The following is a 23,984-nucleotide window of genomic DNA, read 5'->3' as shown; positions in this document are numbered from 1 at the left end:
TTATTAGGTTCGAAATATACAGCACCTGTAGAGACTGCCTTTGCGCCCACAACTGGTGACATGGCATTTCACTATGATCTTTTTGAAATTCAGTGGTAAGGGAAGTTAAATATAGGAGGGAAGGATTTGAATTATTAATTCCCAATAAACCTAGATCCTTCCAAAGTGCTATCTAAGGCATTTCAAACTTAAAACAAAATCTCTAGACACAATTTGGTGTGAAATGTGGTGTGAAACACGTGTTCAGATCCTTTTCTTTCTAACAGGATTTACTCACTCAGCTTCTGGGTGGAGATTAAAAATTCACCCCGCACACAAACCCCTTCCTTTCTACTGTTAATCACGAGGTCAGAGCTAAACTGCAGCCTGTCAGTACTTCTAATGAATATGTTTTACACATTGTAGCTGGCTGCTTGCTCAGCAACAGTCTGTGCTGTCTGAAGGCCAAAGATAAGTGCTCAGGGATTACCTTTAAAACAGTCCCCCAGCTCTTTTGTCACTAAGAGCAGAAAAGTCGGAACAAAAATCTGAGCTGTAATGCTTGCTTCTGTGGACTGGCCAAGTTTTAACAATCGAAGGTTCAGAAAACGCCCTTGAAAATCTTTGAGCACTGAGGTTCAACCCAAGTGCTGTGGCTGCTGGAAAGTTAGGATGTCTACTGCAACTGTTCACTCCAACCTTTTTTCTTTTTCTTTCCTTTTTTTTTTTTTTTAAACAAGTTAAAAGTGAAATCCAAATCCAACACCAACACCTCCAGTCCTGACGGTCACTGCCATGCAGGTACAACATGGGGTTAGCCTGTACCTGCACGGCGCGTTGGGGAATGAACCTCTGCGAGCAGCCACGTACTCATCGCGGCTGGTGAGACCTGCCCAGGCCTCAGGGGTGCACCACCTTCAGGACTGCATGGCATTGTGCTTTGGGCTCTTGAGTCCCCATTACCCACAGATCGAGTCACTGCCCCAAATTTACGGGGCCACCGTGGTACAAAAAAAGCCTGAAGGGCAGGCTTTGTCCTGGTCAGACCGAAAACCTCTCAGAAACGGTCTGACTGGTTTTTGTCCCTCCAGAAGATGAATCTTTCAAATTTGTAACAATGACTAATGTGTTTTTTAAAGGAATTTGTAAGAGCTACAGGTGGGTACAATTATGACCATAGCATCATCACACGTACTAGTCAGAGCTGGTTTCCCTAAAATATTTTAACTTCTCCACACTGTGCCAATGCCTATCAAGGGCCATAAAAGCAGTGCTGCACACCACTCTCTTCAGTGCCTTCCAAATACCAGAGAATATAGATCTCTCCAGATTCCACAGACCATGATTTTAATGATTATCATAAGATTATTAGTTAATAAGACTAATTATTATCGTATTATACTCTTGCAATTTTTTCTGTGATATTAGTACACATTATGCTTAGCTTGTACTTGATCTTAATTTTAAAACTTTTTTTTTTAAAAAAAAAAAAAAAAAGATTCTACTCTGTTAAGACCAGACAAAGAAAAATACAAAATGAACAAGAATCCTTCTTCTTCTCTTGGACTACCTGAAAAATCCTAAGATTAATTATTTGGTAGCTGTGATTTAATAGAAAGAAGTTTAGAATTTTTCACATTTGTTGTAGAAACCCAACCGTGTACTTGAAGCACCGAAGAGGGAGTGAGGGAAAAAAAAAAAAAAAAAAAAGGCAACCACAGAGGAATTGAGGAACTGAAAGGATAGCAACCATTCAAAACACAGAATCCAGTGAACCACCACGGAATGAGAAATGCTTTAGAATCTTTTAATGATGTAAGAAGTTGCACTTCCTTATAAAACTTAATTGGAAAGAGCTGCATCTGCTGAGGCAACAGCCAGCACCATGGGTTCCAGCTCTCAACCTACACGTTAAATTCAAAGCTTTGCTTATAATATGCTTTGTATGCACTGTCTTGTTCCTATGTACAACTGTGACTTGCAGATACCTCCCCCCACAAACTTAAAACTGCAGGGAGAAGGCACAGAGACACCACATGCCCATTCAGCAAAGAAAATCAAACCTTGATTTACCATGAGAAGGGCTGTAAGGTCACTTAGCTGCTGAGCGCTTTGTTGTATGTCTTGCTCTGTGACAACTCTCTAGGATAATGGGTAAAGACCAGTCCACCCTAAATATCGCCTTAAATTGGGAAGTACATACTCAGTTCTGTAACTGGGGAATGGTGAGATTGTTGTTGGCTATTGAATACTGTAATTTCTAGGGATAGTTTGGCTGCCTCTGTCATGCACATATGAAAACATCTCAAGACTGTTGTCTTCTTTTACTACCACCAACATATACCACCAATGCTCACACATCCTCTTTATCACTTCAGCCACAAGACAAATGTGCAATCAAATGGGCAATTGCATATGTAAAGTTTGGGGGTTTTGACCTGTTCCGTTGGAACATAGCTCCTGCACTGTTCCAATTTGAGTTTTCAAATAAGTCCCCATGGCAAAGGGAAAATCTTACTGATAAGAAATATACCAACAGTTTGCTTTGAGTATTGCTAGTTTGCATACTTGTCTGGAAATAAAAAAGTAAAAATATAGCTGAGATATTTAAATTTTACAATTAGTTATTATTTGCACGACAGTTCATTTTTCCAATATTTTGTATAATGATACCAACTGTTATTAAAGCGTTATTAATGTGGAGATCATACCAGTCCCTTAAGTCTCAGTACAGATTTTAGGGCAAAAATCTTTTCTCTTCCATTATCACAACACTAGATCCTATCATTAACACCAACATAAGCTGCTCTCCTAAGAAACTTGTGTGTTGTTACTTTTTTGGTTGGCTTCGTTATACTAGTGTCAGGTATGCTCAGCACTTCAAAGAAACATGTTCCAGATAAGAGAAGCAGGACAAACACAAAATAAGTTATTCTAAACCACTGCCTGATTAGAACATTTTTCACCCTACAGATAACCAATAGACTATGATGACTGTGCTATGCTGGGTGTTATTTATCTATCTTTCAAACAGAGCACTGATTTTATGGATTTTTTTTTTTCTAGAGACAAAAGAAAAATGTTTTTCATCAATGCTCCAGTTTCAAAAAGGTTTCAAAACATGTTTCCATGACTGCAGAGATTTGTCCCCATTTTGAGTATCCTGGTTAAAGGCAAGGGGTTCTTGAATCATTCTGCACTATGAATTTTGCAGAGCTATGATTGCTGAGAATGGCTCTGTGATAGGAAGAGCTCTCATAGCTAAGCACTGACTTTATTAGGTTGTGATAAAAAGGAGTTATCAATGACTACAGTGAACTTAAGACACTTTATTGCTGAGCACTGCAATGATATATTGCAGAATGCTTTTTAATTGGTAGTTAGCTTTTGATGTTTTGCTAAGACCAGCAATTTACATCTCTTCAGCACCCACATAAAATCAGTTTTACATCTTCACTCAACATTATTACTCAGAATTAACAAACATATTTTCTATTTTCAAAATTTCTTATTTATTAAAGGTTTCATGTTTCACTTTGCTCTATCCCACTGATCAAATATCAATATAAAAGACAGTGAGCAATCATTTATGTATTATATTTAAGCACTTACCATCTATCTTGTGGGTGTGTCTCATTCCAGAAGACTCTGTGCTCTTTTCATGGTTAGATGGTTAGTTGGGTTTTTTTTCTCTTGCTTTCAGATGTTATCCTAATGCCTCCAGCACCTCTGAGGAATGTTACCAGTGACTATAAAGATGGAGAAAACTTGTTAAGCTACATTATCTAGGTCATCCTCTCAGTGTATTTCATGAAAAATATTCTCAATTACTTTTTCCAGTTGTTACCCATTTAAAAGAAAAGTACAGTAGAGGGTCTGAATTATTGGATAGTGGTTTTGGTCTAAATATTTGCTATGTTTACTTCCATGTTCTTACAATATGGGAGGAAAAAAGTAGTGTTCAGAGGTACAGCTTTTAGTATTTTCTGCATAAGATATTCAAAGAAAATTCTTCACACATGACATCTGGAGCTTGCTTTAATGCCAAAAGGCAACATGAGAAAGGATGGCTTGACTCAGGGCCAGTGATACTTTAAAGACATTATATTGTACAAAACTTCAGATTTAGAGATAAATGTCATATAGGTTTGGCAGTCTGAGAATTTTCTTATTCCACTGATACCATTTTGAATTGTTTCCAGGACAAAAATTTGTGAGATAACAAATCCTGAAAAGAGATTGCATGGATTTCCAAATTGCTATGGTTTATTTTGTTTGTTTGCTTGGTTTTTAATTATTTAAATTTCAATATTTGAGCAGCCACTATATCTGGAGGATTGTACAAATGAAAAGCCATCTGAAGCCTCATTCCATTTTTATATGGTACACAATGACATATTTTAAACTTAGTATTTTATAAAACACAAGGAAAACTACACTGGCAGTAAAGCTGGAAAAAATAGCAGGCCATTACTTGCCATGTGACAATACTAAGGGCTGTTCATGTCATTACCCACCATCACAATCCGTCATCTTCTACTATTTCTACTTCCTACTCTCTTTAAGAAATACAAAGAAATAAACAATAACTAAGGACTCCACTATTCTTCCCTTTGTCTGGGCTTATTCTGCTTGCCCAGCTTAGGAGGATCGCAACCTCAATTCTCTTCTGGAGATACCATTCCCTTCCCCTTGATTATATTTGTTATCTGGGATTAATCCATTTTTAATGGCAAGGACCACCTTCCACCATGATAATTAGCTTCTGCTTCCTACAACAGGGCTCCCTTGGTTGGCTGGGGGCTCTCCTTGGGAAACTGGGGAAGCAGAACACATGGTTCTCTTGATTCACTGAAGTAATGGTGGATCCCATCATTTTGTAGAGTAAAATCTACTCATTAATATTTTTATCAGCATAGTTCCAATGTAAGGTGGGCAGGTCAGTGGCTGAACAAATCTCAGAAAAGAACCAGATATGGAGAAGTTGGTACCTCAGCCTGCTCTCCAAGATGTGACTCCCCTCCAGGGAATCTGTGAGTGCTGGGGATCACCCAGGAATGATACTGGTTTTCCCATCTTTTGTGTATTTTCAAGGTAAACAGGCAGTTCTGCCTCTTTTCAGTTCTGTTGGCTCTTACAAAGTCACAACATTTCTGGGTTAATTAGAAAAGAATTAGGGAACATTCTAAAACTTGTATTTGCTTATGCTGTGAAAATAGAGGAGTACTATACCAGTAATAAGAACGGACATCTAATAAAAACAAAAAAGCATAGAGCACAGTAAAACTCTTGCAAGAGCAGTTCTCCTTTATCAGGAGGCTATAAGAACAGTTATTGTGAGCAGCTGGGGAAGATAACCATGAAAGGAATTTCTCCTTTGGAAGGAGTTTTCAGCTTTTCTCTGTCAGTTATGTACTAATGCTGGATAAATCCTATATGAAGTAGAAAAAGAAAAATATGTTTCATCAAATGTAACTTTTCTTAACCCGAATTAAGGAAGTGTTTTCAAATCCTCTCTAGCTCATTATAAAGAAAATTCTTTGGGGTCAAATTACATCCAAGAGATTTATCTAGCTACTGTAGGTAACTAATGAACCATATCAAAATCTACGTGTATTATGCTTGGCATACACTTGCAATTACTAGCCAGCCTAAAATTAGCAGAATGCATACGGTGGCCCCCAAGGCAAAGAGGTTAACCTGAGTGGTATGTTCTGCAGTGAGCAGTTCTCAGAACTACCATGGCCAAAGGAACTTTGATACGATTATTCAGAGAAGAGATTTAAAATGCAGTCTTTGGTGTAGCTTTAAAGACTAAAAGCTAATCAATCACTATGGATTTATTCACAATGTACTTTAATATTCAGAATGTTAAACTCATATTTGCCTTTTCCTATTCACACCCCATTTATAGCCTTTCACAAAACTCAGGTGCTCACTGTATTTCCTTGTGATTCTTCGGTATGTGATCAGAATTTTGTACTTTCAGGAAGGGAAGGGAAGGGAAGGGAAGGGAAGGGAAGGGGAGGGGAGGGGAGGGGAGGGGAGGGGAGGGGAGGGGAGGGGAGGGGAGGGGAGGGGAGGGGAGGGAAGGGAAGGGAAGGGAAGGGAAGGGAAGGGAAGGGAAGGGAAGGGAAGGGAAGGGAAGGGAAGGGAAGGGAAAATGGAGTTGAAACTTCCTTCTCACAGAATTCTAATAGGGCAGAAGTAAGATATATTTCAGTCTACTGCAGTTTAAGAGACCTAATGGTATGCTGCTCAACAGCTTCTATTAGGAAAAAAGTTCATTACCTGGGGAGCAAGTGTTAAAGTCAACATTTTCTAACAGGAACCTGAGACAAAAATTAATTATCTCTGCAGTACTGGTTGTTGTGGTTGGAGGTAAATAATGAGGTTTCAGTGGTTAAGCCAGTTTTCTAAACATTCTTTAATGTTATTTTAGCCTGTTTAAATTAAATGCTTCTTGAATTTCAGCTTTTGTCTGCTTTTCTAATAAATTCAGAACATAGACTTCATAATCATAATTGTTTCCACAGTAACGGAACACAACACCAAGAGTTCATTGCCCTGTTTCTGAGAGAAAAAAAAAAAAAAGAAAGAAAAAAATAATAAAAAAAAAGGCCTTTGGAGAAGCCTGCCATCTACATTTCATTTGTATGGAACTTTTCAGTTCCTCCAACATACATGCACAGAAAATATATATATATATATTATTTGATTTAGCTAAGTGAGAAGGATTCTGTTCTGAAATTAATTTTAAAATGTATTTAAACAAGTATCATTCCTTCTGAGTGCAGATATAAATGCACAGGTGGAAAGTCATGAGTACATTACTGGTTTCTCCACCATGCAGAATAAAGGCACTCACTGCTAAGTCAGACAAAAAAAATCAGTAAATTTCTACTTGGGGGAATATGCTAGAAAATACAATAATACATTTTTAAAATGTTTAAGGCTTTAGCAATCTAGTAATACCCGCCATCATATATCTCCTAAATAGACACAGAGGGGATCATGACAAATTGCCTCATTTTTGCAAAAGTACTCTTCATCTGAGAGACAGTAGGATTCTGTAAACCAATATTAAATGTTCTCTTGAAGACAGCGTCCTTAAGCAATGGGCTTAGCTGTGGATGTACAAACATAAAAGTACCATGTTATGAACACAGCAGCTCGATCAGAAGTTGGCATAAACAATACAAAAATCTACAATAATCTTGATTTTGTAGTTCCTTGGGAAACTTCCAGGCAGATAGGAACACCTAGAAATTAGAATGTGTGATAGGGAAGAATGACAATTTTTTTAAAAAAAGGAAAGTTAGAGGGGGAAAAAGAAAAGAAAAGAAAATGTAGCATTTCATGAAATAGTACTTTCAAATGAAAAAATAACATTGCATTTATGGTTCATATTTTGTTAAATTTTTTAATTCCTCATATTTACTTATTGCTATGATCATTCACATAAGAAAAAAAAATAGAGAGCATGTGAAAAGCAACAACTTTAAAGCGAACATGCTATTTAGGTTAGAATATAAAGTTAAAGCATTCTGGAAACTGCCAATACTTCAGACTGACAGACAAGACCTTTCCTTAGCAGATAATTGGGTGAACATTCATTCACTTAACCAAAAATGTGACTCACAAACCCTGTATCCCACCTTCTAGATAGGTGCTGTTCTCACGGCAACTTTCCCCATGAGAAGAGAAAGCAAAATATAGCCAGCGATATCCTACATAGATAAGAGAAAAGCAGCGCGGAATTTCCATGTCAAAAGACAACCTGTGGCTTTTGCAGTATCCTTAAAGCCTCATGTGGTCCTACAATATCCAGATGCACCTGTGTACTGAGGTGAGATCTGAGAGCACGCCAGCACGCTGCCTTGCTGTCACCATATAGCTTGTCAGCTCTTCCCCTACCGTGGGTATGCCTCTGCGTGTACGTACAGTACCACTTTTACAGTTGTGAAGGCGAGGCAATAGTAGAGAGCTCCCACAGAACAAGCTTTAGGAGAACACTCAAAATGGTAAATGTTTCTGAAGAAAACAGGAGAAAACCTGACAAAACGGGAGAGAAGGTTACTGTATATTTTGTCAGAAAATTGCAGGTTAAAAAAAAAAAAAATACAGAAAGGCCTGACTTAGTCATTGCAGGACTGTATAGGAGCAGAAAGGACCTGAGGACCTGGAAAATATGGAGTGGCAAAGTACTGCAGGACTAGGCCCTAGGCATCCTCCCTGTCTCCCTAATGAATTTCCTTAAAGGCTACATGCTGTGAGTATTGTATTTTATTTGTATTTTTCTCTCATGTTGAAGTATTCAAAATAATAACAGATGGGTCCCAGATCTGTCCCAGATCTTTGGCTTGACTATTTATGGTTAAAAAGAATTTCTAGTCAACAACAGTGGCTGAAAAAGTTCTGAATTAAGGCCGTGTGATTTAACACATAACGCTAGGAATATTTTGAAGGAACTTTAAAAGTCAGGTCGCCACAGAGGACGTAATTCCTAAACAAGACGTCTTATGGGGAGGAAGTCCTATGGTGCACAGCATATCCTAACCCACAGCTGGGATCTCAAGCTGTCATCTCAGCTTGACTGGCTCATAAAGTTGGAAGCATGCAGACAAATGTTAAACAATGCTCTCCACGCTTTTTAGCCCTAATGTCTAATCTGTGGTGGTTTGCAAAGGAGTTTTTGCACTGGCAGGAATACGGTAGTTTTATGGCAATGCAATGTACTTTTGGAAGTTTTCTCGCCCTTTTATACATCTGCAACCTCCTCCCTTCATTGAGAGGAGACATGATGAAGTTTGAAGTTACAAATCTCTTATGCAGCATATGAGCCCCACAAAGTAAAGCTAGTTGTTCATCTTGGAGGGGGTACTTTGAATCCAAAACTCATCTTTAGGACAGAAGCAAGACATTAAGCTCTTTATGTTAATAGGAACATGAGTTTTTCTGCCTGGAACACGATTCAACAGAGCAGGCAACCATTTCTTTAGCTTTGAAGATGCTGAAATGGACCTTGGGTTAAAAAGAACCATTTCCTGGCCTGTCTCTAAAAATAGTTACTTAGGGCTAAAATCTGAGTTTCCTTTCTGTTACGTGAAGATCCAAAGAGACTCATCCTCCCTTCTCAGGGTTCGGTGCTGCCTAGTCTTAAGATTTTCAGTACTCAGTAGTGTACCTCAGACTCTCATATGTTGAGAGGGATTGCACTTCCCTTAAATAATATGGGAATCCCATTTTTCTGTCTCAAGGATGAATGGTGTAAGGCACTTATAAATCATTGCAGATTGTGGTTGTTGTCAATTACCATGTACATTAAGGCCATGCAAGTACCTTCTACTGTTTCATCTTCCCTTTCATTTGTAGTCTGGTTACTACTAAATATTACATATTTGGTGAAATGTCCTAAAAAACCATTACTTTTTAATTTTAACAACTTTTTTTTTTCTAAGTCTGCCAGTAGCTGACACGGTAGAAAGATATGCTTTTCTCTTTCATTCTTGTGAAGTTAGAGGCAGTGCCAATTTAAACTGTGACTGAGGCTCTGCAATGGTGCAAGTCTATCTTACTACTTCAAATTCAGTGACGCAACCTGCGTTTACGTTAATTAACTTTCAAGGATTCAACCAACTTAAAGCTTTTGGACAATTACAATTATTCGAAAACATTCTTACAGGTTTATTTTCTTCATTTACATTTGTTTGCTATCTCCGTCTCATTCAAAGCAGACAGGACTGGTTTGCTTCTCTCTTCTCTGGAAATTTGCACCAGGAACCATTGCTAGAATCAGAACCCTGATCTAAGAGTGTGATGAAAAATTTTGCACTCTAAGTTGGAAATTGGAGAGGAAAGTGTTCATGCATACATGAGAATTGTACTCAGACAGCTGATTACATCTTTTCTTACACCTTAACAGATGTTTACACCTTTTAAGGGAAAACTTTAAACCTGAGAAGCAACAGGTAGTTTCTACGTTTCCCTTGGGGATAGTGTACTCTTCTGTATTTTGCTTCTATACAAACAGTTCAAAATTTTAAAGTTATTTTGTCAGTCATACCACCAAGCAACCTTGCATGGCATTACATGTTCCCCCCCAGATAGATCAAGCCCTGAATGCAAGACCAGACAAGTAAATAATGCCAATATGTAAAACTAAATTGTAAGTACATTACTTTTGGGCATTTTTTTTTTTGGCGGAATTGCAAAATAATAAAATTTAGGTGAAGGAAAAGTTCCTTCTCTTGCTTTTTGTTGTTGTTGTTTCTGTTTTCTTTTCCATACAGTCTTAAAATGAAGGTCCCCTTTTCTGGCCTTTGGTAAGCATGACGGAACACTTCACATTACGTAGATCATATTTGTCTGAAATGATGATATCATACCTATAGTCTGCTGCAGGCTCAAAAGTAGCCTAAGCCTCAGGTACTGTTTTATGCCTTTGCTTTGGTTACTACATCCTTGTAAGTCTTCAAAAGGGAAGTGAAATTATCCTATACAGAAGAAACACCATACAGAAGAAACTTCAGTTGTTAGGGTCTGAATTTTCACTGAAGCCAAAGGAAGGTATCTTACTGACTTGAAGAAAGAGGCTTTAATCTATCCTGGTTTGTTTACTAATGAAGGAGCGTGAAAGAGATGGATGTCCTTGTATCTGAAGAGGAGAGGTGAAGGAACAGCTAGTGCAAGGAACACAAAAATCAGTTGCACCGGACTAATATGTGGTTGTATCTGAGCTTGGTGACTGTAACCATCTTCAAACTTCCAGGTCTAGAGGAACACTTTGGCTGCCAGGGAAACAAACTGTACCAGTGTCGCTTGCACCCATAAGCAAGATGAAAAAAATGGTTTAGAGAGTCAGATCGTTTATAATGCAGAGAAACTCCTGTTAAGACTAGATATGGAGAAGATGAGGCCGGGCCATCAGAGTAACAGAAGGATGAAGATATCACAAAAACAACAGTAACTACCCAAAACCTATACCAGCGTGAGCTACAAGATGTGCGAAAAGATTTGAAGAAGTTGGCATAAACAATAGAAGCCATACACACAATACTAAACCATTACATACAGGGACTTCTTATTTGCTTGAAAATGGAAGTACTTCTGCTATTAAAAAGAAGCAATGAACCTTCAGAGCATGCTAGGAACAAAGCCTCATCCCTGTGACAATTGGGTGCTTGGCCCCATTACAAGGGTTATCAATCAGAAAAAGTGCCAGTTATGGTGTTTCTTGTGATATGAACACCTTCCCAGTAGTACCTCGACTAAGCTCAGCAACTCATTTTACATAGACCACTGACCAGCCATTAGATGGTGTTGAATTTTAGTCACTACCAACCTGAGACAAATATGAACCAGTGACCTGCAGGTGAAAAGATGGGGATTACATTACCAGTCCTCTGATCTATCCCATCTTTTGAACATCTAGCTCCATTCTTACATTTTACAGAGGATCAGCTACTACAGACACACAAAACCAAACAGCATTCAATGGTAAATCACCATGCATTTGTGTCAGGTTGTGCTCCTTAGCCACCATCACTGATTTTATTAAAAGTAATAATTATCTGAAGAAATTAAACCCAGTTGCACAATAATGCATTGAAAGAATTTGTTATTTACTGCTATATAAAAATTATTTTGCAGGCAAAATGCTTGTGATAAAGTGAATTCGTAATAAAGCAGAATGTTTGCATTAAATGAAAAAAAAAAAGAATATATCTTTCAAATCTCTACAGATAAGAGAGGAAAAAGATCTCAGGAATATGAGGAAAAGATAAAGTTTCTCAGACTCCTGTTAAAAACATTATTTTTTTTCTGGACAGATGACAACGGCATTTTCCTAGTATTTCTCAGATACATAAACATACAGCAATCTCTGAGTTCTTTGAATTTATTTAAGGTACCTTCCTTAATAATCTTTCCTTTAAAGACAACTCCCTGCTTTAACTATCACCATTTTGCCATTTTCAAGCCTTGTTGCGAGCAAGCAGCTTTACTGCTTTTATTTCTTTACTTTCAAGTGGCTGCCTGTAATCACAATTTCATCTTTATGCACTTTCATTTTTATTACAAAATACAACAAAAAACACGGCTGTTCTTCTACCCATTACTGACAGCAAAGTAATACTGCTGATAGTACTGACAACTGCCCTTGACACTCCCTGTTCTCTTTCTCTGTAGCCCCTGACGAGATACTGATGATCCTCCAACATTTTATACTGTCCCTTTGACAAAAGACTGGGTGGAGATTTTGATTATCTCATTGAATTGAAAGAAACACAGAAAAAAACAGGAAAAGACGATATTGCAAAGAATACAGCCACCGAATTAGCAAATTTTTAATGCAAAAATATAATTCAGGGTACCATACAAACTTACTACATATTTACATCTTTTTTCTGCAGATTAATAGAAATAAATATTGTTTGTAATTCCACACAGCTCTGTTATCCCTGTTAGCAGGTATCGTTTGCCTCCATCACTCAACATACATTTTTACTATAAAACACTATACCTATGGACTTTGCAAACATTACTAGTCTCACAATATAGTTTATTTTAATATGTCTCTGAGCTGTGTGTAAATTTTTCCATGTTTGTAAGTTTCACATCCTGTAATCAACTACTTAACTAAGATCTTCATTAACTACTGAGATTATTTCCTGACTGTGTACTATAACAGGATTATAGACATTAAAATAATACAGAGTTAATGATGTATTTATCATGTATGAAAGTAATAAGGGCTCAGTTTTGCAGAATGTTACTTCTAAGTGTATTATTTATTCCCACAAGTGCTTCAACAAACAAGGTATATAAGAATTATATGTGCCAATACACATGTACGTTAGGAGTTCTCAGGCTTGCAAAGTTGACTTATAATGTGTATAAGTGTTTCAAGTATCTACCTCTGCTCCTCAGGTATTATACATATTTTTCATCACAAAGGCATCGTATATTGGATTGAATTACGATGGACTAAACAGAAAATATAGCTTCAAAATTAGACTTCAAGGAAAGAGGAAAAGGAGAACAACTAGACTTAAAATAGATTAAATAGATGTTCTGAGTTGTCATCTTCTTTTTAAATACTAGAGGAATTGTTTGAATGGACAAAGGATTGGTGGGAGTGAGCTTGAGGAGGTATAGCAGGACATTCAGGAGACTATGGGGGCAGAGTAGTACTTGATAATATGGCAGTTCAATGGCCAGGTAAAAGAAGTGGATTAAAAAAAAAAAAAAGGAAAAATACATGAAGTAAATCAAATGGCGCTACCACATTATACATGCAAGATATTCAGAAGGTGAGGAAAAAAGTGTTACATTCTTTTTTACTTTTAGACTCTTGCTCTTGACCTCTTTTTTTAACTCTTAAACCACTTTACACTGTTTTGGCAGAAGAAAGCACTTTGCAAACTTTTCATAACATTACATACGGATTTTAAACTAAGATAGAGATAGACATCTTTCCAGTTTATTTTCAATTGATCATGTTTGGGAGAAAGCTAAAATAACATTGCAAATCACAAGTCAGAAATACGGTCTGCAGAATGTATTTGTGAAGAATGATTAACATCTGCAGGCCTTCTTTCTGTCAGTGAATCACCAGGCTGTGACTAATTGTTATTTGTAATTGTCCTATTAATAGTTTATGAAAACACATTTCTGCATCAATGGCATTTGCAAATGTTTCTTTATACTGATGACTTCAGACATTTGGTGTTCATTATTCAATGATTGCGCTCCTAATGCACATTTATAGGCCACTGTCTGTTACCTATATAGACAATGAAGTAAGGGAGAGAGAAAAAATATATATATATATTGTCACCAGGTCATGAGGTGCACCTCATCCTGGAGAAGCATCGGAAATCATAATACAGCTAGGGGATGACACTGTGTATTTCTGAGGACATTGATTATGCCATTAAAAATGTAGGCAGGAAGAGGCACAAAGCAAGATCAGAAAGTAGAATGAAAAATAATCATAGTTAACGAAAGAACCATAAAAAGGAAGGAAAGTAAGCAAGCAGAAAAGAAAAATCTTAAAGCAGCAAAAGTCTGCATGGACAGTTACTTGTTCTCAGGAAGGAGCCTGAAAAGCTGTATGAAAAACCACAAGGCTTAGAATAAAAGAATAATAAAGGAGGGAAAGTAAGTGGTTATATCCAAAAAGATGGCACTTTGATGGCCATGAAGGAATGGTCATCCAAATGAAGGAAAACAAAACCAGAAAAACTAATAGGGATAATAGAAAGAGAAAGGGGAGAAGAAAGGAGGAAAAAAAAAAAAAAAAAAGTGATATCTTCTTGGGAAAGATCTCCAGACAAAGAAACCAGTCATGTTGTCATTTGGGAATATTAATTGAACAAGAGGAAATCAGAATGGTACTGTAAGATACTGTATAGACGTTGAACCAAATGACTGGGTTTTGTTCAGTGGGAAGACTGTAAGTTTTAAACTGCTCTATCAGCAACTTTTTACACCATCATTATTGGTCACAGTGCTAAATATGGGGTGGGCTGTGTTAGTCCATGCTGATCACTCATCAGCTGCAATTGTGTTTAATATGAGATTTTTTGGTTGATTTGCATAGGAACCATGTAGAAAGTATAGGGTTTGTGAATATGAAATAATTAGAAATGGCAATGCTTCTGTGGAGAACCATGGCTTAGCACATATTACATTTCACTTAAAACTTCAGAGGCAAAACGTAGCACAATGGAAGTTCATGGAGGTGTTATTTTGAATATTCTCTAGAACTTAAATGAAAATACAGGTTAACTGGTATTTATGTGCAAATCAAATTCTTCTTTATTCAAACTGCATTTCTTATGCATTGAGCATATCTTGAAACAGATCTCACTTACTTCTTGATATTACTTTATCTTTACTTCTTATACTATATTGCCAGTATATACAGTTACTGTGTACACACACAAACACATATTTTTTGCTTCTGAGACTTACATGTATCACTGCAGCCTTTGAAATACGTTCTTTATTAACTCTCCTTGTAGAGAAAATAGCCTGGAAATAAACATTTAGTCTTATACTAAATTCGAAGTTCTATTTATAGGTGAATTTGGTTTAACAAAATTTTAGTCTCTTCATAGACTTTAAAACTAACAATTTTTCTCTGACTTAAGTAGACTAATTCTTTATATGACACTAAAGAGCTAAACTCTGCTTTTGGTTAGATTATCAAGTGTTTGGGGATATTTAAAGATAATTTTATATGCCTTCTCCTGTGTGCTACTTGGTATACAGTAGAGTTTATTAGCATTGGACATGAACACAAAAATGCATCCTATTTACAGAAAGATAAATGTGAATTCTGTAGCATGCTGTCACTGCTCAAGTCAAAGATTTCAGATTTTATGATTGGGCTAAATAGAAAATAAGAAGTGGAGGACCCATTTTAATGTGATTATCTACTTATATTCAGCATATGCAAATAAATAAATAAATAAATAATAGGTCACTAATACTGTAAAGAGGCTAGTAAACAAAAACATCATTAGATGCTTTATTTTACATCTGTCATTGTAGCAAGCAATAAAATGAGAATGGGATGGCTGAGAATAATTTAAAAATTAGCCAATATAATCCAAAATCATACTGCATCTTGCAATCAGTAATCTCCAGGTAGCTGGGCAAGTATCCCTACATTAATTTTGCAGATGGCACAAGTGAGGTAACTGTATTAGTAAGGCAGAACTATTATGCTCTGTTGCTGCCTGCATGAAATGAGTTTAGAAGAAAAAATAATGACAACAAATTGTATTTACACTGCGTATAATTGAGAAACCTGGGACAAACTCTTAGGGAAGTAGGAAAGGTTTACATGGACAAGCAGTCATACTTGTTGTCTCTGAATGAAGCTTTACGTGAAGTGTATTGGATGAGACATTCAGAGTGGATGATGTCCACTTGGGATGATATCCCCAATTTGGGGACTTAGTCCTAAACATTAATCTATTGCAAGTCCAACGTGAGAAACAATGAAAAACAATTTAGAGATGAAACTACTAATACAGCGCCAAGAGCACTTTATTCAAGTTTTAATATTATTGCCAGTATTTTAATGAATCTTTCAACTCTTAAGAGACAATACCCAAGGAAGTCTTTTGTCTGACCTGGACTGACCTGAACCAGCATAAGCTGAGTACATTAATGTTTAGAACTGTCAGTGAACTTTTACTCTACAGTAAGGCCCTTCTTTGGACCTCCAAGTTTACATTCTACATTCTTTTTAGAGTGACTCTAATGAAGAAACAGCCACTGACAACTAAGAAATATGCAGCCCCTAACCTCTCTGAATTTAAGCCCTAGGGTCTGCAATCTTTGCAGATACAAGTGTATATATATATATATATGTTTTGGTGTTTGACATTTAAATTGTGGTAAACATTTTCCTCAGTGGAATTTTTAACAATTCACGCAAAGGCTGCATTACATTAATATTTATTATCTTTGCAGTTGCCTTTTCTGTTAGAAGCAGTCTGAATCTGACCTACAGGTACAGGTGAGTGCATTCCTCATTAGCCTCTCTTTATACAGATGGAAAGTTAAATTTAGGCCAATGTGTTTTCAAACTCAGCTAAGGTAATTTTTTTTCTAACTGCTTTCCACTTCTGTTCAATAGATGGACACCTATAAATACCACTGGATTATTTTAGACAATACACTTTATCTTGTAAATGGACACATCGCTTCAGGAAAATTTCTTCCCTATGCACTAATCCTTTTGAATTTTCACATAGCATGTCATTTAAACAAGACAAAAATACCTATTCAATATTGACCACTCATATTGCAATTTTACTGCAAATTTGTGTTTTTGTAACTATGTGAGGAAATAAATGATGTTTATATCACAACTGTTGTTTCTTTATTTGCAGATTCACTCTCGCTTCACTGACCACATAGTGCTGCACTGCTGGAAGCCATGAGGGTATTGAAATGGGCTTCTCAGTTATAACTTTCTGAAATTATGTGTAGACAAGCTTGTCTTTTAATATCATAGAAGACAGGAAGGATCGGAAGCATAATTATAAAAATTCAAGGTACAAATAACCAGAAGGACTCTGCAAAAACAACACATTCAAAGAACAAGAACCAAAAAATAACCTTATTCTCCCCTTCAAGGTACAAGCTTAGCACATTCTCCTGAGAAGACTATCAAAAGAAGAAACTGAAAAGCGTTAATTAAATAAACAGATACCCTGCTCTCCTGAAACAATACTATTATGTCCTGAAAGAGTGTAAACTGAAATTCACTCATAAGTCTACCAGATTTCACAGGAAAGTATCTTGGAAAGCTGTTTCCCACCCTCATTCACATCTTGCCTTTTCTCCTGTATAAACAAGAGAATAAATTGCTTCTCAACCCATTTCAGCCATCCATTTCTCTCACAGTAAGTGAGAAACCTGTCTTTTTCAATTAATGATACATCATATTATTATTTGGGAGACCTGCTGTGTAGGCAGCAGCTTTGCTCCTCTGCACATGTGCTGGAAGCTCACATGAGCTCCCATCTGCCATTTTGCTAGCGGGCTTATCCTATAGAGCACGCCACAGGCAGATGCATTTCCCAACTCGGACAAATTCCAAGTGCAAAACAGCTACCCAAAACCACCTGAAAACCCAGCATCTCAGAGGAACAGTTAGAACGGAAGAATGACTTTGGAAATAGCAACATAATCCTAACATGCATGTAGGTTGGAAGGGGATCCCCATCTCCTAATAGCAGCATTCCCTAGAGCAAAACTCTGCCAGTTTTACTTTCAAAAAAAAAAACAACACTTCTGAGATACTGAGTATCTTTCCAGCAGACACCTTACAGTTTTGGAAGTCATGGATTTCTAGTTTCTAAACAAGAAGTCAGACAGAAACATATGTGTTATAAATTCGTACAGAGACTTTGATGGCTCTCTTCAGAACAAAAATCGCCACCGGGACCAGTTCCCAAAAGACTGGGCCTTGCACTTTCAAAGATCTAACCCTATAAGAAGACCCACAACTGTAGCTAGCTAGCTAGGGATCCCTGGTAAGAGTGCTGAATTTTTCACGGCTAGTAAGCCTTCACACAACAACAATCATGAATAGCATTTCACCTTATGTTAAGTTAGCAAGTTAGCTAAAAGTCTCCATTAGACAGAACTTTGAACCTTCGGTAATGGGACATATCTACAGATGAAGACTCTAGTTCTTCAGGACCCTTCAAATACCACACCTTGTAATATATTTTTGGTTTTTAAATTCAAACAGAGCCTCGGTTCTGCATATCAGAAAGACTACCTAAATCCACGAGGCACACTATGACCAAAAGCATAGTTCTTAAAGCTCAGAGTGACATTTTCACCAAAGCAAAAGTCATCCAGAAAAAATAAATAAATAAATAAATAAAAATAAAAAGAGAGAGAGAGAGAGCACTTATCTGGTTTATTTTATTTGCAAGCTTTGAAAAAGCTTATCTTATTTGCAAGCTGAACATGAGCCAGCAGTGTGCCCTGGCAGCCAGGAGGGATAACCGTACCCTTGGGTGCACCAAGCACGGCATTGCTAGTCGGCCTAGGGAAGGGATTGTCCCGCTCTGCTCTGCACTGGTGCGGCCTCACCTCGAGTGCAGTTCTGGGCACCTCAGTACAAAAAGGACATGAAACTGTTGGAGAGTGTCCAGAGGAGGGCTACAAAGATGGGGAAGGGCTTAGACGGGAAGACGTACGAGGAGCGGCTGAGGTCACTTGGCCTGTTCAGCCTGGAAAAGAGGAGGCTGAGGGGAGACCTCATCACGGCCGACAGCTTCCTCACGAGGGGGATTGGAGGGGCAGGCGCTGATCTATTCTCTTTAGTGACAAGCGATAGGACCCGCGGGAATGGAGTCAAGCTGCGACAGGGGAGGTTCAGGCTGGATATCAGGAAGAGGTTCTTCACCGAGAGGGTTGTCGCACACTGGAACAGGCTCCCCAGGGATGTAGTCACAGCACCAAGCCTGTCAGAGTTCAAGAAGTGTTTGGACTGTGCACTTAGTCACATGGTCTGAATTTTTGGGTAGACCTGTGTGGTGCCGGGAGTTGGACTCGATGATCCTTATGGGTCCCTTCCAACCCGAGATATTCTATGATTCTATGGTCCAAAACCAAAACTTTGAAAAAAATTTGCACAGGAATGAAAAAGCATTATAAAGCTCACAAGTTTCTGATTCAAAAGCTGTCTGGTTATGCGTCTTGAATTTGTTTCTCTAATACACACATGCAGAACTGTAATTTAAAAAAATCACACTGTTTGATTCACTAGAGAAATAATAAGAGTGGTGCATGCAGTATTATACTTCTAATTTAATGCCCTACAAGAAGCTCTCTGATGCAATGGTAATACAGGATGTTTCTGAAATTGTTTCATCTGGCATTCCAGCTGTGCCACATTTTCACAAAAAGTACTGAGAGCCTTTATTTCCCCCATCCAGAACAACCTTAATGATATTCAGGTTGCACATCTATAAAATGACTAAATGCTACTTCTGAAATACACTGGATTACAAAACAGTCTTTGACATCACTGCATATCATGAAAAGTTTTAGACAATACCATATCATCACTTACAGAATAGCAGGACCCTCTACAGCAAGTACCATGAAAGAATTAACACTACACGAATGAAGATGTTTTTGCCTCATTGACAAAAGAAAATGCTTTTGTCTCATTCAAAGATTCACTTTTTTTAAAATGACACGAGAGGAGACTGGGACATTTTCTAAACTCACATGGAAGCTATACAATGTAGGTAGGAGCCTCACTACAGTTCATTGCAGATGTCCTTTTTATTGTACATAATCTTCCCGACAAGTCAGCATCTCTTACCCTACATCTATTGGTGATGGTAGGGCTGTACTTGGTCTGAGCACTGTGTTAGTTTCCCTTGGGACTTCAAAACCATCAGAGTGGAAATATTCTTTTCACAACTGATTGTAATCTGTTTGCAAGATAAGAATGCAAAGAAGGCAAGATTAAAATTTTTGCATCTTGGTAAATGACAATTTTTCATTTCATATGAGAGTTGAGTTCTTTCATAAACCAAAGTTGGAAATGGATTTTGAGTAACAAGGAAGCTGAGAAGAAGAGATGGAGACCTTCACTATTTATTACAAGAGGAAGGCAATCTCCTTTCACCTGTGACAACCCTGGTACTGTAGGATCTCAGAAACACTTGGATTAAAGTTAGTAGAAGGAAGACTGGCATCATAATTCCTGAATAAACACAAGTAATCAATGAAAGAACAACGACGCACACTGCAAAATTCATTTCCCAGCAGCATTCCCAGATAAGTTAATTCTGCTGTGGTGCAGTTAAATCATACTGTCTACATCTTGCCTTTCTTCCTACATAAACAAAGAAATGAACAAGCTATTATTAAATAGGAAAAGCAATTAAAGTCATAAGGCTTTTAAATGATGTGGTTACATTCCAGGAAATGCTCACTGTGCATATTAAGGACAACATTAAAAAAATTCTTAACTAGTGAAAACATGGTGCTTTAAGGCAACATCCTACCACAGGGATCTGCCCGAAGAACAACATGGAGTCGTAGCAAATGTTCCAGTTTGAAAAAGAAATACCTTTCATTCCTATAAATTTCAGCACAGACTTTTGTCAGCCCATACTTAATCTCAAAATGCTTACATTCATGAAAAAATATGCTAGCATTCAGGAGACCTCAGACTCTCAGATTGGACATAAATAAACGTTATTTTAGTGTAAATAGGATGTAAAGAGTATAAACGAACATGTTCTTTGGACAGAACTTGGTTTTCTACACAATTTGCAAATCACTGAACTTTTTCATGCAGTAATTGCTGACCATAGCTGATAACACCATAGTAAAAAGCTAGGAAGTGAATCCTCACTAATGTTTTCTTATAAGCCCACAAAATTTTAAAATTTATTTTGCCCTTTAGAGCAACAAGCAATATTAGGAATCCATTTCTGTGCTGATACTATTTTTTAGAAACTTGCACTGTTTTTCCAACTGATGCCAAACTATTAATGTTTTAACTCACTAAACAGATTAAAGTAACAGCACAAACAAAGAAACAACAGAAATAGCTTTCTCATCAGTAATTATGAAGTCAAACTTTTTCATGTGATAATTTGGTAATAAATGAATTCTTTTAAAACCTGTATTTTGTATACTACATTAAAAAAAGACATGAAATTTATTGTTGTACCTGCAATAAAGTTCACACCACTTTACTGCAAACATTCATTGCAAACTGAAACACTCACCACAAAAGCATTTTGCAGTTCCCTTGGAGAAACAAGCTTTTTGCTATCAACATCTCTCATGCCTGTGCTACAGAATATTACTCTAATGCATGCAAAAACTACTAATGTGTGCATGGAAAAAAAAAAGGAAAAAAAAAAAAGAAAAAAAATAAGGCTATATTCTCAAATTTACAGTATTAGGAAATGCTTAGTCACACAGGGCTAAATGACAGTCATGGACATCCTCCCATAGTGCTGTAAAAGATTCCAAAAAGTCATTGCTCAGAGCATTAATATATGGTTAATATTAGCATACCTCAATATATGAGCCAGGCATAGACCCCTTAGTTCAGGACAATATCCCTGCTCATGGATAAATCAAATCTAGTAAGAACTTTTTTTCTCCCCGGACAGGGAGTGAGCTTAAGCAAGTTACTGTTACTGCCAAGCAAGCAAAGTGTTATTGTCAGTTAGGCACACAAATATGATCATAAATAAATTACTTGAAAACAGCCATTTCAATTTATATGTAAGCTGTATCAAAGCCTAATACATGCAGAACAAAAGAGTGAAATATGTTTTCAGGTCAGTCACTCCTGCAGCATTTTATATAGGAGTTATTTTCATGGAAGAGCAGCTGATGTCTGCACAGCTCTGTAACTCACAATATTGAAACAGTCCCAGTAAAAAAGAATAATTGCCTCTTGTACACAAATGGTTCTCTGTATGCTTGTACTGACTTTCAGTGCTCTGGAACAAGACTAGTTGAAGTATTATTAAAAAAGAAAAAGAAAAAGAAAACACTACGATATTATAAATTTTGAATAGGCAAAATTAATAGATTCAGGGTGCATAGAATAATACAACTCACAAGCATCATCATGTCAACCTTTTACAATTTTTACTGAACAGACAGTACATGAGGCACACAGTATGACAGTCAATTTAAGGGCTGAGTGAGCTGCAGAGATATGGATCTACAACTCATCAGGATGTGTTTTAAATATATCCTTCCTCTCTTGCTCATTAGCACCTTAATTTTCTGTTTGTATTTCACTTTTACAGTTTTTAAACATCAGTGATAATAATCAGGTAGCATCTCTTTTTTGATGACAATGATGCAAAGTTTTAAAATCATTGTGGGCTACCAGGAGGGCAGTAGAAAAATTATAAGCATTTTTATTTGATTTTAACAATTAAGTTCTGTGCATATTTGAAAGAATGAAGTTGAGCAGTTGAACAAAATGCCTATTGTAACTCCAGGCAACAGAAATAAAGCTGCCTGTGGGAAGGAATTTATTACACTTGTCCCCCTCCAGACCCACACTGAACTCAGAATTACACAGCATGCATCCCCATCTCTAGAAGATCATGATTTGCCTTTCAGTCAGATGCTTCCTGCTGCTGCTGAAACTTAAGCTGTGTTCCCTGAAAAGGTTCAACTTGAGAATTATTACAGTGCCATGGTTACAAGGTAAAATGTATGGTAGGCTCAGGGAGCCACCAAAGGAAGCTGGCCTAAGAAGAAAAATGACCTTTCCGTTTGGAATTTCTTTTATATATATAAAGTTGGATATTTTTTTTTCCACTTACACATTTTACATATCTGTAAAGTTTAACTGAGCATCTCATAAACATCGTAGTAGTGACCTGACTGACCTGCAGTGCACCGAGTATGGTTCAACAGCTTTGTAACATATCTACCAAGCATGTTTTTCAGATATCACTTCACTGGCAAAGCAACTCTCTCTCTCTCTTTCTTTTTCAAGATGGAGAACGTGTGTTTTTCTCAAGACAAACTATGCATATTTGAACACCTGACAGAAAACATACATTAATTACAGTCCCTGTAACTGCATGCTGTTAGCAGCAACTTGTAACAATGTCAGTGCCTCCGATGTAACAGAAGAACTTACAGCTATTTTAAAACCTAGAACTGTGAATCGATCCCTCACCAAGATTTTCTTCAAATTTTCTTCAAAGATTTTCTTCACAAGGGTAGAGAGGGATTTCTTGAAAAGAAAATGGAAAGCGATGTCTACTTTTGTAATCAGGTGGCTGAAAGAACCAATTTCTGAGGGATCCTGAAAACTCTCCTCTCCTGTAGTATATGATAACGTATGTGCTGTACATGACATGATTTGGCCCACAGATTCCTTTATGTCATGACTACCTAAGCAGGGATAGATTTTAGAAGTGTGATTACATAACCATCAGCCAAAAAACCACTGAATGGCACAGGTGCGATATCATAATTTCTATTACCCTGAAGCTTAGAGTCACAGCTATGAAAAGGAATACTCAGAACAGCAAGCCATGTCCTCAGCAATAAGAATTTATATGATTGAGTATCCAAAAGAGCATACAGACAGTTTTTTGCCCAATGCCTAGGCATGTAGCCATCAGAAAATTGTTACTAAGAGGAAAAATAAGAAGGAATGATATTTTATGAGGGAACAATCTACGCATGATCACTCTCATGACTGGGAGTCTACAATTTGATACGGAAATCAACATGATTTTTGTGGGGTATGTCAATAAAGAATTATCTTTTGCATTTGGTATAGGAACATCTAAGTATTTTTTCTTGTATTTGTATACACACGGTCATAGAAAACATCTATAATATTTAACACAGCTTCCATTCAGTCTTCAGGTATGGATTCTGTCCAGGGCAGAGAGACAAATGCTTTGCTAAAATTATTGTAGCCTCTCTAAATGATGTTC

At 37.1% G+C, this 23,984-nt stretch overlaps 1 protein-coding gene across 3 annotated transcripts in view; it reads right to left on the bottom strand.

Annotated features, from left to right (window-relative positions):
• Positions 1 to 23,984, bottom strand: part of LOC308193890 (uncharacterized protein) — a 430,978-nt gene that overhangs the window by 147,873 nt on the left and 259,121 nt on the right. For 2 of the 3 annotated variants that reach the window (XR_013950031.1, XR_013950032.1), the window contains exons 8-9: positions 6,955 to 7,106; positions 3,592 to 3,728 (exon numbers count right to left, since the gene is read on the bottom strand). The gene's annotated coding sequence lies outside the window, so the exon portion shown is untranslated. The remainder of the gene's footprint in view (positions 1 to 3,591; positions 3,729 to 6,954; positions 7,107 to 23,984) is intronic. The other variant, XR_013950033.1, reaches the window with a different exon arrangement.

Source organism: Anser brachyrhynchus, assembly GCF_964034855.1.
Source record: "Anser brachyrhynchus genome assembly, chromosome: 4".
NCBI lineage: Eukaryota > Metazoa > Chordata > Aves > Anseriformes > Anatidae > Anser > Anser brachyrhynchus.
This window is presented reverse-complemented; position numbering and strand designations above follow the sequence as displayed.